The sequence below is a fragment of the Taudactylus pleione genome, unplaced genomic scaffold (assembly GCF_031769625.1).
Source record: "Taudactylus pleione unplaced genomic scaffold, aTauple2 ptg000053l, whole genome shotgun sequence".
Lineage (NCBI taxonomy): Eukaryota > Metazoa > Chordata > Amphibia > Anura > Myobatrachidae > Taudactylus > Taudactylus pleione.
In genome coordinates, this window is record NW_028284455.1 from 26,791,592 (window position 1) to 26,809,220 (window position 17,629).

At 42.0% G+C, this 17,629-nt stretch overlaps 1 protein-coding gene across 1 annotated transcript in view; it reads right to left on the reverse strand.

The window, feature by feature from the left end:
• Nucleotides 1–17,629, reverse strand: part of GADL1 (GAD like acidic amino acid decarboxylase 1) — a 396,024-nt gene that overhangs the window by 265,991 nt on the left and 112,404 nt on the right. The gene's annotated exons all lie outside the window — the stretch shown is intronic.

Genomic DNA, 17,629 nt, shown 5'->3' on the forward strand with positions numbered 1-17,629 from the left:
TTGCATTTACTGTAAGAGTAATCTAAGACGCTTGGCAGAGGAGGACACAAGGTTCTCGTCAGACAACTACTGTATTTGACTCATGATCTGCTTGTTCTTCTTCAAGTGGTATATGCACAATAACTATATTAATGAAGATATTAAACACACATTTGATCTATCAAGTGCTTTCTCTATTTTCATTGCTCTTTATTCCTTTACATACAACCAATTATTCATGTGCCTTGCATTGCGGCACAGTGAGAGTTATTTCCCCCAATCGGAGGTCGGGCTGGTAGATTCTGTTTAACTGATCCTTATGAAATCCATGCAGGGGTGCTCTCCCTCCCAACTTCCGGGATTACCACCTTTATGCACATACAGTAGCTTAATTTCCAGTGGAAGTGTACTGCCCTAAGCAACACTGTGGAAGACAGTAGAAAGTGGGGCATAGGAAAAGAAAAGAGAAAGCAAGACGGATGGCAGCATGGATGGTGCAGAAAAGAGCTAACGGATGAGAGCGAAAAATAAAATATGTCTGCAACCAAAACCAGTGGGAACTCAAATATGTCATCATAAGGACGGATCAAATTTCATCATAAGGGCGGATGACAACTTTACCCCAATCGCAGCACTCAGAACAAAATCACATTATTTGTTAGAATCTTATATTGTCCACTTTAAACATCCCCAATGAGGAAAGATTGGAGTCTTTTTCCAAACACCCACTAAGGTCGATCTAGCGTTACAATATGATTTACTTTTTACCCGTGTAACTTTTAATAAAATATTCCCTTATGGCAGGTACAGAAAGAAGGGCTTAGTTCAAACTTGCATTGTAATTGATTCCGCTACTGAGTGCAAATATAGTTGTGCCTTAAGACAAGCCACCATGTGTGATAGGAAGTCCCAACTGACTGTCAACTTCCAGGGCACATAGGACACATTGTAGGTGGATCACTTTAATGTAAGAGTGTTGAGCCAACAAAATAGAATTCTATGGAGTCAATCTAATTAGTCGCGAAGGTTACGAGTTGTCATTGCCACGGCATTAAATTTAACCTCATAGACTTCTACAGTAGTGTACAATCATTGATATATTAAGGGCCATAAGTGCGGGAAGCCACATCAGCCAGATTTTTTAATTTATGCTAACTTATTTATACGAATTCAAGCGGGAAGCCTCACCTCCCATTATTATTCTATCCACAGCCACAACCATCATCATTAGTATCAGCACTTACATCTGCCACATGCTGGGTGTAAGAGATCAGTCAGAAACAGGCTTTCCTACACACACCTCAGTGTAGCATGGAACTCTAGCGCAATCTCCAAAACACTACCACAATACAAATCTCTTGTGTGCAACCACAATTTTGCAGCTCAGTTGCTGCCCAGAAATGCCCATTTTATGGGCAGAGAGATCCAGTCCATCTCAGAATAACCTTGACATATGCAAAGATGTGTAAACTTGTTGCTGTGCATGAGCTGAGACTGTCAGGCATTGCAATTAATGATGTCTCTGAAAGAGACATTTATTCTAATTAATGCTGGCCACCGGTCTTATAAGTCACTTCCACTTTTGTTGTTATTCACTTGGCTGCCGTCCAGGGTCTCCAGTGTCTGATGCAGCAAGCCATTCCCTACCCTACCTTCCCATCTCAGGCAGTCACTGAAGTTCTCTCACAAATGAGCTGAAGAACAATGGAGGAAGACTAGCAGTGTGTGTACAGAAGACACTCACAAACTACCTGATATAGTGGATTTCATGTAAAACCAGAAAGCAATGTTTTAATATTTAAAATATCAAAATCAGATAAAGCAAAATAGCACAAGAACATCCTAATTTGCCCCAAAATCTAAAATAAAGGCATTGCCTAAATCTATATATTGGATCTCAGTCACTAGAATCATCTCTATATTGTTCAGCAATCATTAGGATGGTCTCTGTATTGTATTGCATCTCTAGGATGTTCACTGTAAGGTATGACATCAATTGGGATTATCTCTGTGTTGTATGGTAGCCACTAAGATGCTCTATGTTAGGGGTATTCAACATGCAGTCCTCCAGCTGCTGTGGAGCTACACATCCCAGCATGCCTTGCCACCGTATTAGCATGTGCAAAACTGTGGAAGGGCATGCTGGGATGTGTAGTTCCACAGCAGCTTGAGGGCTGCACATTGCATGTCCCTGCTCTATGTATTGCATGGCAGTCACTTAGATTCACCCTGTCTTGTTTGGAATTCTTTCTGTATTGTACAGTATATCAGCCTTTATAAAGCTCTATGTATTATCTATCTCTGGAATACTCTTTGTATTGTGTATAACTTTGTGGGAATTCTCTCTTTACTGTATATCAGTATACGGAATAGTCTCTATATTGTATATATTAAAGAGGGATGCACTTTATATTGTATGTTGGTCACTGCAAAGCTCTCATTATTGTATATAGATCTGCAGAATGATGTCTGTATTGTAAATCAGTCACTTGCAGTTGTTGTGCATCCAAAGATAAACATTGGTGGAAGTGGGTGGGGGAGTTACAAGTATATTAGCCTAGGGCTGCCAAAACCCTTTGTCAAACCTTAGCTGTTTCATTCAATTCATATTTTAGTTGCACAAGTCTAATATATATTACAATTCTTGAGACTAGAATAACTTCATACATTTTTCTGATAAAATATAAAGGAATAAAATACTATCTCTAATAGTAGATATTTTGCAAAGTGCACATTAATATACAGCATACATTTCAACACTTTATATCTTTGAAGCTGAGATGATTGAAAGCATTCAAATATAGAGTATGCCACGTTTCCAATTAACCTTGTCACTTTATGTCTCTGCCTCTTAGATTAGCATTCATCTATGTCACACTGGCCATCTGCAAATGGGTCAGTATATTATTAGCTGAGGTAAGAGTGAGGAAACAGCATTCAATCCTTGTATATTTGTTGTTATATTTTGCAAGAAAAAGAAACAACTTAGATAATATCTACCTTTCTTTCCCTTTGCAATTTGCTGAAAAGATAGACCTTTAACCTTTAGGGTTCATATTAAATAGTGATATTGCCAAAGGTAAACACGTACCTTTAAATATATAAACATAATATTTTTCCTCCCTCACATTCCATTATTTATTGTATTATTTATTTTTTGGGGCTTCATTCATAGAGCAGAGAAAAGCCCTGTTTTCAGGAAAACAGGGTTTTTCTCTGCTTGGTGCTATTCACAGAGCGGCTTACCAGGGAGAAGTTCATTACTTCTCCAGCGGCACCCCTGCTCCGCGGCTGAATCGCATCAAAATACAGTACTGCAGTATGGTGAGTGTGCTTCATTAAAGGATGGAAAGCTCAGCTTTCTGCTTCTCCTGTGTATTCAGATTCACCATCTCAGGGTGGCATAGTCTGAACACCATGACGAAATGGGCAGGGAAGTTGCATACTTCCCAACTATCAGTCTGGCACCCGGAGCTTGCTCTACCCCCTTAATAGACCATCAGCCATTACAGTAGCTATATAGAGAGCTGCTAGCCACAGATTAATAGCATTTTTCCTTAGTTTCACCCAAAATAATAATTGAGGCTCAAGATAATGTTAATCTGTCATATATATTTATATAAAAAAATAGATTACATTATAAAAAGCGAGCAGCCTGTCCACCAGTCAAGGCCATGCTAGGAGGAAAGAGAAGCTGGGACCCGCAGTGGTGTCCGTTGTAGCTGTTAAAGTAGCCACCTGTGTATGCCATCTCTGAAAAGACACATTATCGTACCCTCCAACTTTTCCTGTTGTGGAATCAGGACGATGTGTGCATGAGAAGGGGTGTAGCCATTAATTGCAGGGTGTGGTTAAGTGCTTCTGATGCACTATCCTACCTTAGCTGTACCTTTACCTTTGTGTAATACAATACCTATTATAAAATGTTTACTATACTAGTCTATAATGTATTTTTTAATATTTTGCTCAACTGATAAATATGAGTTTATAAAGCTGTTACTGTGAAATTAGTAAAAACAGCATTAATATACTGATTCAGAAGAGTTTAATCTGATCAATCTGTATCAGGAAATTAGAGCTTGTTGACAATAATGACGTAAGGCAACATTATAAATAAAATATATGAATAAAATAAATCCAGCCCAACATCCTCTAGTTTACCCAAGGTATGTGCATGATTCACACAACCATACCTTTTGTAACATTTAATACAACAGGCTGCACCACTTAGTATACCTACATCTTTTAGTGACACCCTTACCAAATATATACTGTGATATGGGTAAGGGTCCCTCCCCTGCGGTAGATGGACACCTCCTTACACACAGCAGCCAGGAAACAGCACTCCAGTCGTGGGTTTTCGTGCAAGCTGGTCGGCACCAGTTTTTATTGTGCAACACCAATAATCAAATAGAACAAAACATAAAATAAATCCTAGCCCGTCTGGGCTCTAACTAGACAGTAGGCTCCCTCAATAACAGAACACAAAATAAGTTCACATCCACAGTACCTTCAGGTTTGTATCAAACAGTGTCTCAGAGCAAGATAACCTGCGGCCTACTCTCCCAGGTATGAGACACTGCACCAAGACATTATACAGCTCTTATGAGCCACTTCCAGGTGTAATCACTCATTAGCTTGCTCTCAGGCTGAAAGGCCTAACACCTGAAATGGCCTTGTGGATGGAGCCCTCCCTTCTCTCTCACATCCATAGTCCCAGGACCCATTCTCCGGCTTTTACCAAAAGCCGACACTCAAACCTGTTTGTAAAACAGACTTCTCCCGGTGGCTGAAACACATAGGACAAGAACCTGGGCCACACATAGAAGCCATTCCACACTTTTCCGGTGCTTCTATCACAATACATAGTAAAAAATAATATCCCTGGTACTGTAGGTGTCTGTCTGTTTTTTTCGGGCTAATCTCGAGAACCACTGAACGGATTTTGATGCAATTTTTACTATTCAATAGAGCATTAGTCGAGGAAAGTTTACGTGTATGAAACATTAATGTATGACAAAAGGGAGCTGAGCAGTGACCGTTTTAGTGAAGCAAGTAGATGGAAAAACAAACGTCCAAGCTCTTTCTTGGCTTACGCTGCATAAACCATTAAAGATATATCACAACAATGGACTTTATTTTATACCGTGTAGAGACTGATACCTACAGTATAAACAAATTTCTGCAGGAAAATTGATATAAGCCCTATTCATTGATACAAATTTTCAGTGTTTCCCTTTTTTACCGTTCCTATTTCATTTATGTAATAAACGATTCTATAATTTCGAACGAGTCCAATTTCCGATAAGAGTCTGCTTTGGCATGTTGGCATGACAGTAATTAAAGCACAGGGACAGACACCCTGGGTGGGATGTAATAGAGATCCAGTCTGCCGAAGGTGCTGGATGCAGACTAAACTTGAAGTTGCAGTCATTTACAAGGCAAAGCCATCCGGTCACATCATCTAAAAGGCAATCTTATAAGATCTCGGTTAAAAAATACTATTCTAGCGGGTCGCTAGTTTAGTAAGTATCCTACTCTAACCTTTACACTTCTCTAACAGTGATATACAGTACAGGTATATAATGGAGACAACGAAGGCACTTGCATTTGAATGTGATGCACTGTTGGCTCTTTCTAAATACTACTATGATTAATATTACTATTACTACCAGTACTAATTATAAAAATAATTAAATAAAAGATAAGAAAAAAAAATGTTGCTAGTTTGTATAGTAGCGATCTTTGTAACTTTATATGTACAATAAAACTACTATTTTTGTATAGAAGACTTCTGTGTCATGGTGTGCTTGCAGGATTATTTTATGTGCAGTTGTGAGTTATGAGGATCAGGAGAATGTCACATTTTGTACATACAGAATGCACTATACACAGTGTGCTTGTAATAAACTAATGTAGACAGGACTTGGCACCAGGTTGGAGGCAATTAGAGCTTAGTGAAAGAAGGAGCATGGAGATGGACACTGAATAGAGTTTGCATTGCATGTCATTGGATGAGAATATTCTAATTCCTTAACATTTTGTACCTGCTAGTATGAATTTTGGGAGCCACATTGGCATAAGTATTCTTTAACATTTGAAGATGCACTATTCAAATTCTTGCTGGTGATGACAGTAGGTTCAATCATTTATGACAATCCATACTTATTACATATAATGGTTATAGTGATTTCTAACTGTATATTTTGGCTACATATGCTTTACAGAATATGTATCATTATAATCACTATTATTTCTTAAACTTATATTAAAGCACAGCTACAGTACCTACTTTATATAGTGTGATTATAAAACAGAATAAATCCAAATTCTTTTCAGTCAGTCCAAAATGATTAGCTAGTGCAGCTTCACTTCTGAGGCATTCCCTAATGCTTATATGAAATCCCTGTGGCTCTCCAAAGATATTAAACGTATCTGGTATGGCTTTCTTATGATTACTTTCCCATCTACATGCTGTGAAGTGTTGTGTTCTTTGCTCTATGCCCTGCTGTGAATGCCACCTGAGAATTTGCTACAGTACAGCCACCTTCTCCTCCTGGCGATACCTCCTCAGAGACCAGGTGCTTCATTCTCAGCAGCTCTCCAGTGCAATATCAGATAAGCACTCATATGTCTTAAACATTGTAGATGTTCTGTATCATGTGAATAAAGCTAAGCTATTTTTATGCCACTAGCTCACCTTTCTATCTATAGTGTCTATTCTAAAGGGGGGCATCCACTACACGATTTTAGCAGGCGATTGAACGATAACTACGTCGTTATCGTTCAATCGTTTAAAAATCGTTTATAACTCGTGCAGTGTTTGGTCGTTAATGATCAACGATGCGCGCTTCCGCTGGTGGTTTGATCATCTCGTCACTTGACCGAACATGCAGGTCAATTTCACTTGATCTATTAAAGATTGTTTGCAAATCGTTTAGATAAAATTTCAAGGGAAAAAATCAAGGGAAAATCGTTTAGAGATTGGATAGGGAGTAGATCGTCTAGTGGATGTGCCCCTTTAGGAGTACAAATGACTTTATCATAGGAATCTGCCAACTCTTTGAATCTCACATTTTGCTTTCAGGTAAACATACAAATTAAGCTAGATACACACCTGAACGATATTATATATCTGCAGATGATGGCCGGGGGTTCTGCTGACCAGGAGTCATGTCGCGTCCCCCTCCCTGGCGGCCTGTACAACGTTCATCTGACTGAACATACACACAGCACGATGTGCAGATATATATATGCAAATATATCTGCCATCAGCTGTAGTGCACAGCTGACGCAATATCTCTGAAAGACGTATACATATAGCCTGTACACACTGGTGGAAGCACACACACGATATATCGGCCATTGTGTATGCAGCATTACACTTAGAACTGATGAAGAATTGCTGCTTTATTCATTTAAGTTACACTCTTTCTGGGTACTTATTGAAACAAACTATAATGTGATCAAATATTTTAAGGTAACTTGGTGAACTATTTATTACTTTCACCACAATGAGTTCAAGTAAATGCACTGGGACCCATGTTATTTAATTAGCATAATGACAATAATAATATGAGTCCTATATCAAGCTAAACCAACCATAGGAGGTGAAGCAGATTCTAAACAAAAGCTAGGATCAATGACCCCATTTAGCAATTAGACATAGCACTCGCTGAAGGGGTTATGTCCTCCTTTCAGAATTTAATGAGTGGTAATCTAAGATTACCACTGTTTGTCACTTTATCACTTAAGTCATCTATAGATGGTGATAGCGATATGGTCCCCACCCAGCAAGAGCCTTTCTGGCTTCAGCGAAGCCATCCAGGCATTTCTGTGCTCCTGCCAGGTAAAAGTGTGTGCAAATGAAACAGCAGCCCGTCACTGGCAGCTATGCGATGCAGCCGAGGAGGGGGACATCGCTGGACCACGCTGGAGGGGTAAGTAATGTTATATACTAGTGGCATATATGTTAGTATCACTGTGGTAAACAAAATATGACACTGAAATTAAGTACTCTGTTAAATGGGTCCCCAACAATGATATTCTTAAATCAATGGGATGGTGCAAAAATGGATAAAAGAAATTGAAGGTACTAAAAATATTGAGCATGGTCAAAAAGGGGATATTTGCTATTTCAGCAAAAAATACCTACCAAGGGCCAGATTTAATTAGCCACGAAAAAGCAAAAAACTTTGACGTAGAAGTTTTCGCACAATTTGCGTGTATGGTGCGATATTTTTGCAGATTTTGTCTATGCGCGCTCCCGTTTATCACACTATCCAATTACAAAAGACGCGAAAATGCATTCGCATGAAAACTGTACTTGGAGTAAGCCAGCGAAAAAGTACTGGTGAATTTGGAGAAATCTGTCTGTACCCCTTAAAATAGGTAACTGATATAGGTAATCATTTTAGAAGTGTATCAGTGGCCCTAATAAAAGTATTTGGGGTTCTTAAATTGTGTGAAATGGCTGTTATATGCATATTTCCATAACTTTGGAAATATTATAATAAGCTATTTTTTGGGAGAAAATAATTGCTGTAGTTAAATTGGGGGAACATTAAAATGGGTGCACATATTTTTGAGTCAAAAAAGCGCACTTTTAAATTTTCTTAAAATACACCAGGTGCAGACACCTGCAATGTTTAAAACACATGTCCCATCCCTACACCCCAAAATTGACATGTCATTATTGGCCAAATTAAGCTAATACATTTTTTTTTCCTAATTTGTCATTAAGGGGAGTGTCCAAAGGGTTCTGAACCAAGTCCTCATATTTTCAAACAAAAATGGGAATTTAACACAACTTTTAACCTGCACTGAGATGGTGAAAACAGTTTGCCATTTTTTGGAGAATTCACACATGCTATAACTATGCACATTTTTGTGCAAAAAATTTGCACCTTCAACAACTTTTTTGCCAAACTGCAGCTTTTCATTGCTAATTGAAGCCAGCCCTAAGTGTGGTTCGTTGCTGAATGTAGCATGATGTAATGGAAAACACGCCACTTCTTACTTTCACTCAGAGACATTTTTCATACTCATCACTCTTCATCTGGCACGCAACACTCAACACATGGCTTATCCACTCATCCTTTGTCATTTATCACTCATCCCAAATAATGAATTGCTGATGAAATATCACTCATGACACAGTGCTCGTCACTCATTGCTAGTCATGTACATAAATAGAATTATTTGAAGATGTTGGGCTAATTAATAATGGGATAATGAATATAAACAGGTTAATTATAGTAATTATATTGAATGGGGTTATTATGATGATGCCAAAGTAGTTTATGGTCTTTGGTCACTGGTGCTCTCTGTATTATATGGCGATCACTGGTGCTCTCTGTATTATATGGTGGTCACTGATTCTCTGTATTATATAGCGGTCACTGATGCTCTGTAATACATGGTGATCACTGGTGCTCTCTGTATTATATGGTGGTCACTGATTCTCTGTATTATATAGCAGTCACTGATGTTCTGTATTACATGGTGATCACTTGTGCTCTGTATTATATATCACTAATGCTCTTTTTGTCAGGATGCAGCCTGGAATTGGCCGTTACTTATGTCTGCAATGGCGCTTCGTTCTCCTAAAGAGTCCGGACGTCAGCCATAGAGATGAGTGATGGTTGAGTATTCTGCCCAGGGTCTGCTAGAGCCTCCTGGTATGCATCCTGGTTGCTGCATTCCGGTCTAGGGTGCAGCCATGTTGGTTCACATCATCTGATTACTGTTCTCCTTTGGTAGTTCTACGGTTGGTCAGCTGCTGTCTCTGACCAATGACCAGCTACCAAGGGGTATATTAGGGCACTTCCTGCAGCAAGAAGGTTCCTGTACAACTTTGCTCCTATAATGGTTTTCTACTGTGTCTGCGTTCCAGGCTCCGTAGTGTACCTCTACTGTGTACTCTCTTGTGTATGCTGTCTCACATCTCTCATCAAGTGCTGATTATCACCTCTACTCAGCGTCTCACATCAAGTGCTGGTTATTACCGCTACTCTGCTTCTCTCATCAAGTGCTGGTTATCACCGCTACTAAGCATCTCACATCAAGTGCTGGTAATCACCACTACTCAGCGTCTCACATCAAGTACTGGTTATTACCGCTGCTCAGTGTCTCTCATCAAGTGTTGTTTATCACCGCTACTCAGCGTCTCTCAGCAAGTGCTGGTTATCACCATTACTCAGCGTCTCACATCAAGTACTGGTTATTACCGCTGCTCAGTGTCTCTCATCAAGTGTTGTTTATCACCGCTACTCAGCGTCTCTCAGCAAGTGCTGGTTATCACCATTACTCAGCGTCTCTCAGCAAGTGCTGGTTATCACCACTACACAGCATTGCTCATCAAGTGCTGGTTATTACCGTTACTCAGCTTCTCTCATCAAGTGCTGGTTATCACCGCTGCTCAGTGTCTCTCATCAAGTGTTGTTTATCACCGCTACTCAGCGTCTCTCAGCAAGTGCTGGTTATCACCATTACTCAGCGTCTCTCAGCAAGTGCTGGTTATCACCACTACACAGCATTGCTCATCAAGTGCTGGTTATTACCGTTACTCAGCTTCTCTCATCAAGTGCTGGTTATCACCGCTGCTCAGCGTCTCTCATCAAGTGCTGTTTATCACCGCTACTCAGCGTCTCACATCAATTACTAGTTATTACGGCTGCTCAGCTTTTCACATCAAGTGCTGATTATCACCACTACTCAGCACCTCACATCTAATGCTAGTTCTCATCATTGTTCAGTGCTCATATCAAGCAGCTTACCATCGCTAATCAACATCTCATATCAGGTACTGGCTATCATCATCATCCAGTGTTCATATCAAGTACAGCTACCATCGCTACCCAGTGTTTCATATCAAGTGCAGCGTACCATCACTTATCAGCATCTCATATCAAGTACTGGCCATCATCGTTATTCAGTGTTCATATCAAGTACAGCTTACCATCGTCATTCAGTATCTCATATCAGGAACTGCTTCCCATTGCTATTCAGCATCTCATATAAAGTACTGGTTATCCTCACTACTAGCATATCGATTTCCAAAGTACCTTTCTACCACTTATTGGTTTCAGGAACTATTATAACTATTCTTCCAACATTGTCAGTGCTTATATAGTCCACCCATATCTATCTTTTTTCTCAAGGTACCTATCCCAGGGGCTGCGACCTGTTCACCTGGTGCAGCGAAACCCACATCCCGATTGGAGGGGGTCAATGGTGAAGACCATCAGGTGGACTAGACTCCGCCCCTTGGTGTAGGTCTCGCCAACGCCTGGGAGAGACATACAGTATGAAGATGACATATATTGCCTTCCCACTTCCTATCACCCGCTGCCCTTGGCCCCCCAGTCCGTGTTCAAACTACTGAAGCCCTTAAACTCCAGGGCTTGACACTCTTAATATATGGTAGTCACTGATGTTCTCTGTATTGCATGGAAGTCACTGTTGCTCTCTGTATTACAGTATATGGAAATAAAAAACGCTTCCTATATTATATGGTGGTCACTGATGCTCTATGTATTGTATGGTTGTCACTGATGCTCTTTGTATTAATAAAATACATACAGTATTTTAGTGCTTTTATGGCATCAGTGGTTTGGATGCACTGATATTGGTTCATTTTCAAATTTCACTGATGCTCTCTGTATTGCATGGTAGTCACTGATACTCACTATTATATTGCCGTTAATTATGCTGTCTATTATATAGCAGGCAATGATGCTCTCAGGTTGGGTATGGGATGCTGGCACTCAGGATCTGGATGGTCAAAATCCTGATGCCAGCATCCCAACAGGGTTAGGATACCAGCACCTGTCGGTATGTATCTGAACCCTCCCCCTCTCCCTACCCCTAACCTTTCCTAGCCAGTGCCTAAACCTATCCTCCCACTAGTGCCTAAAGCTAATCTCCTCTCCGCACCCTAAACCTAACCCTCCCCCCTTAGTGTCTATCCCTAACCCTCCCCCTAACCCCACTACTTACCTTCAGGATGCCGGTGGTCGGGAAGCTGGCACTGGGATTCTGACAGGTGTTGGGATTCCAGGACTGGTATTCAAAGCGCCGGCATTCCCTTTGCCAGGATATTGACTGCATCCCTTGCAGTCAGTGTTTATCTTTTTATTATAAGACAATCAAAATACTATTAGTATTATATGGTAGTACCTGATGCTCTTTATATTGTATGGTTGATGGTAATTTATGCCCCCTGTAATATTAAAATACATAGATTTAAGATAATTGCTTCGATAGCAGCAGTGGTTTGGGTGCTCTGACATTGGTTAATTTCTCACATGTATTACTTGGCAATTACTGATGCTCTCTGTATTATATGGCAGTCATTAATACTGGCTGTATAATATGGCGGTCACTGTGATGTTCTCTGCATTATATGGTGGTCACTGTGATGTTCTCTGCATTATATGGTGGTCACTGTGATATTTTCTGCATTATATGGTGGTCACTGATGCCCTCTGTTTTGTATATGCGATCACTGATACTCTGCATTATATGTGGTCATTGTGATGGTCTTTGCATTATATGGTGGTGATCCTTGATGATCTCTGTATTATATTTTGTCTCTGATGCTCCTCATTGTATGGCAGTTGCTGTGATGTTTGATACAGTATATGGTGGTCACTGAGATGTACTCTTCATTATTGGACCTGTCTTTATCACATATGCATGTTTGTGTGTTTTACATTGTGCAAAGTGCACCTAGGAACTGTGAGGTGCAAAATAATTTACATTTAAAGTATTGTACTAGAACTGAACTGCATGAGCACAGAACTGGTTTAACAGTCCTTAAAAGTGGAAATAGCACTCTGCTCAGAAAGGAATACTCTTAGAAATGTACCCTTTCCACCACAGTATTCCAATACAGATTGAGTCTCCCATATCCAAATATTCCGAAATACGGAATATTCCGAAATACGGAATCATTTTGGCATGACTGAGATAATAAAACCTTTGATTTTTGATGGTTCAATATACACAAACTTTGTCTAAAGCACAAATTATTTAAAATATGGTATAAAATTACCTTCAGGCTGTGTGTATAGGGTGTAAATGAAACATAAATTTATTTCATGAATGTACACAAACTTTGCTTGAGCCACAAAATTATTGAAAATATTGTATAAAATGAGCTGCAGGCTATGTGTATAAGGTGTATATAACACATAAATGCATTCTGTGTGTATATTGGGGTCCCATTCCCAAGATATTTCATTATGATATGCAATTATTCCAAAATACGGAATATTCCGTTATCCAAAATACCCTTGGTCCCAAGCATTTTGGATATGGGATACTCAACCTGTAATGCTAAGAAGGCCCTTAAAGAGACATTTCTCAGTTGTTTCTATCTCGTATTGCAATCCTGTGAATGGTTGTGCAATACTCAGGACTGGCAAAACCCTTAAACAAACTTTGCCCAGCCTAAGGCACTAATGGTTAAGTGAAATAACAAATGTTTTAATATCACTGCTGCACCACTGCACGGTGTACGGGTTGCTGACATGGAGTAGAAGCTGCAGACTGCTTCTTATAGCTCCTCAGTGTCAGTGATAGGCTGGAGAGAAGCACCTGACCATCACCACTCTCCCAGGATGAAGGGAGCAGGAAATGTTGCCCATGCTGTTTTCAGTCTGCTAAGGTAAGAAGCAGACTGAGAACATGGACTCCCAGAAAGATGGTATGCTACATTCCGAGGGGATGGGTGCCATCTAAGGTGCCAACACTGGTTATGTCAGCCCTGGCAATATTACTATATAGAGGCATATCCTACAATTGCCAAGTGACTGGGCATCTATTTACGAGGATTGCAAACTGGCATATTTAAAAAATATAAAGACTTTTCAGGAGTTATCACTGCAAAAACAGTTTTGCTGCTCAATAGAAAGCTTGCAGCACGGTACTTATGCTTGATTTTAGTGATAGGCAAAGGCATTTAGTGCAAGAGATATCAGATGGGCCTTTGGTGGCGCAATATGCTCATTAATATACAGGCTGATTTACAGTTAAGAGCAGATCCTTTTGCTCCTTGAATAAAAACACATTTAGCTGTAGAGGGAAATGTAAAAAGCGATTTACAGTTACAGTTAAAGACAACAACTTTCCCTCTTACTACATGCAACCATTTCTTGGAAGAATTGTATCTAGCTTTAACTACAGTAGAAAAAATATCACAATTTAAAGTCTGAAATAAAACGTGTGTTGTTCTGGTATGCTACTGAAATCGGTAAAGTAGCTGAACAATTTCTAAAATGTTATCCCCAGAAAACAATATCTTTAATCTTAAATCAATATGTAGGTGAGAATGAATTGCTAAAAGATTTTGCAGTAACCAAGGTCCTGGGAAACAAAATGAACACATCATTTCCTGAGTAAACAGCTGCCCTAACAACCAAGACAAAGCAAAATAGTGAACATCACCTGTTTTAAAATAGTTCAGTTCCCATGTTTGAGTTTTATTCTCTGCAGTACACTGACTAGAACATCATTCTGTCTCATTAGTGAAGTTAATAAAGCCTGTCATTGCTTCAGGGGCGAATGCAGGGAGAGGATACTTAAATTCCTCATGCCGAGGGACTGACATTTTTTATAACTTGTATTTCTCTAACAATTTGCTCATGCAGGCGCTATGTAAACAATGACTCAGTACTTAGCAGTCCAAGTAGCATGAACACAGAGGAGATAATGGTATTGTTCATATGGAGATGTTTTTAATGATGTGTGTTCATAGAACACAAACTAGGGTTTAAGTTGGAAAAATAACACACAGATGCATAGTCATAGTTTATTTCTTTTTTAGAATTGTCATGTTCATTCTTTGGTTGTTCTTACCAACCCAGCCTGGAATGATGTTAATAATAACATGGGACCAAGACAGGGCCGCAACTAGGGGGGGGGGAGCGGGAAGTGCACGTGCACCGGGTGCGCCGCTGCACCTGGCGCCAGTGTCCTCCAGCCCGGCGCCGCAGGGAGACTCCAAGCCGGATGCCCGCTGAGATGTTATTACCAGCGTGCGCCCGGCTCCATTTCTACCGCGCCTCGCTAGCCGGAGGCTGGAGTTCTCTCCTGAATAGGTATGGGACATCGAAAGAAAACATTGGCAGTACCGATGTTTTTAACATTGAATACAAAACATTATTTAGATAAACCGATGTTTACCGATGTTTCTGTTTCTTTGTAGGCAAACTCTGGGCCTGATTCAGAGCCGCTCGTAAGCGGCCGCTCTGAGCGATGTTTGCACAACTGCGCATGCCTATGGGTCATAATACGCATGCGCAAACCAATCATTGCGGTCGGAAATCGTGCGCTCGCAAAACAGCGAGGGGCTGCTAACTTGACTGCCAGAATGTACTGTTTCTGGGTGGTAACAGGGGAAGGTGCTTGAAAACGGGGGAGTGGAGATCCGAACGCAGGCGTGCCTAACGTGAAAACGGCGTTTAATGGGAGTGCATAATTAGTAAAGGAGCGTCATCGACCACGTCACTTGGTTGTCTTTTAGCTTGAACTGCTCGCAGTGATTGCAGTAAGAAAAAACTACCACAAGCACTGCGAGCAGTACAGATGCCTTTCGATGTACCCGATTAATCTCATAAATACCGGAGATGACGTGTGATGCAAACGGCAAAGGGGCGTCTTTACAAAATAGCGAGTGCATTTTTTGTTTGCTCGCTCAGACATAGAGGCGTCAACAAACCGCAAAGAGCGAGCACTCAATTTAAATAGCCGGCCCCTTTTTTGGAACGACCGTCCGCAAATAGTGTCCGGCTCTGAATCGGGCTTCCGTCCGGCTCCTGCTGTGGGTAATGGGACAGACGTCATGACATCATGACATCTGTCCCATAATACTGAGCGTGCCAGCCCGGGAGGACTGGCGGGCGGCGGCGTCGCGGACCGGAGCAGCAGCAGCGTGGATTCAGGTAAGTATATTTTTCTATATATTTTTTTTAAACCTGTCTGCACTACTGGGGACACAACGGGAGAGGGGGGTGGCTACTACTGGGGGGACCATTATTGGGAGGACCTCTACTGGGGGGGTTACTACTGGGGGCACTTAATCGGGAGGGGGAACCTCTACTGGGGACTACTACTTGGGGGGGTACTACCATTGGGGGCATTATAAAAAGGGGTCTACTACTAGAGGCACTGCACTGGGGGACCACTACTGGGGGCAATAATAGGAGGGCCACTACAGGGGGCACTGGATAGGGGGGATTACTACTGGTTGCCTGCATAAGGAGGACCACTACTGGGAAAACTGCATGGGGGGGACTACTGCTGGGGACACTATATAAAGGGCACTGCAAAGGGGATACCGCTACTGGGCGCACTGCATTGTGGGGACTGCTACTGGGGGCACTGCATAAGGGGGAACACTACATGGAGCACTGCATTTGGGGGGGCCACTACTGGGGGTACTGAGTAAGGGTAACTAATTGGGGTCTGTATAAGGGGGACCACTACTGGGGATACTGTATAAGGGGCATTACTATGGGCCTGCATAAGAGGGACCACAACTGTATACTGGGGGTACTGTATAAGGGGTACTACTGGGGTTAAGGTGCATAGGGATAGGAATGTTCAGTGTGAAAATAAAGGGGTGTGTCATGTTGACACGCCCCATTTTTAAGTGACCACGCCCTTTTATTTTGCGCACACATCGTGGGGGGGGCCTCCCTTTTCAAATTTGCCCTGGACTCCAAATACCCTAGTTACGCCACTCTCTAGCAGCCAAACAGTGGGCCTGATTCAGACCCGCTCGCGAGCGCTATGCGCTCGCAAGCGGGTCAATGGTGGCCCAGTGTGCATGCGCATGACGGAGCCGGCTCCGTCGTGCACATGCGCAAGACCCGGATAGTGACGAGCAAACCGTCGCTCCGGGTCTCGTACCAAAGGGGGCGTGCTGTCGATGTTGAGTGACAGCACGCTCCCTTTGGTGGGCTGGCCGGGGGCGTGGCTGCCCAGACGGAGGCGTTCCCGTGGGAACGCTTACCATCTGGGGCCGGCCCCACTGACATCACACGTGATGTCAGTGGGAGTGCTTTAGGCTGTGGTAGAGCCGAAAGCATTCTAGGGCTTGTGGCAACGAGACCCTACCACAAGGGTCTCGTCACAGCCCGATGGTTGTGATGGTCTTGACCATCGCGACCATCTTCCTGGCCGCTCGCTATAGCTGTTGGTAGTCACCCTCAGCTATGTGAGTGGCCAGGAGGCTCTGAAAAACAAGAAGGACGGCCCTGATTCAGAGCGAGCGCTCTGTCAGAGCGTCCGGCTCTGAATCAGGCCCAGTGTTCACTGAGAGCAGCACCAGTGGCAGTGAGCTGTGGACGGGACTGTCCAATGTGCTGCTGCTGCTGCTGCTAATTGGCTGACCAGAGTGTCTTTCTCTCTGTCAGCCACCACCCCCTACGCAGCAGCAGTAACCCAGTCAGTGTTTGTACTCTCTTCTTAAGTTGTGATTGAAGTTGGCAGCCCAAAGCAGTGACAGAACCACACAGTGTCACACAGCAGTGACAGCACTGCACAGTGTCATACAGCTGTGACAGCACCGCACAGTGGGCATGATTCAGACCCGCTCGCAAGCGCTATGCGCTCGTGAGCGGATCGATGTTTGGCCACTGCG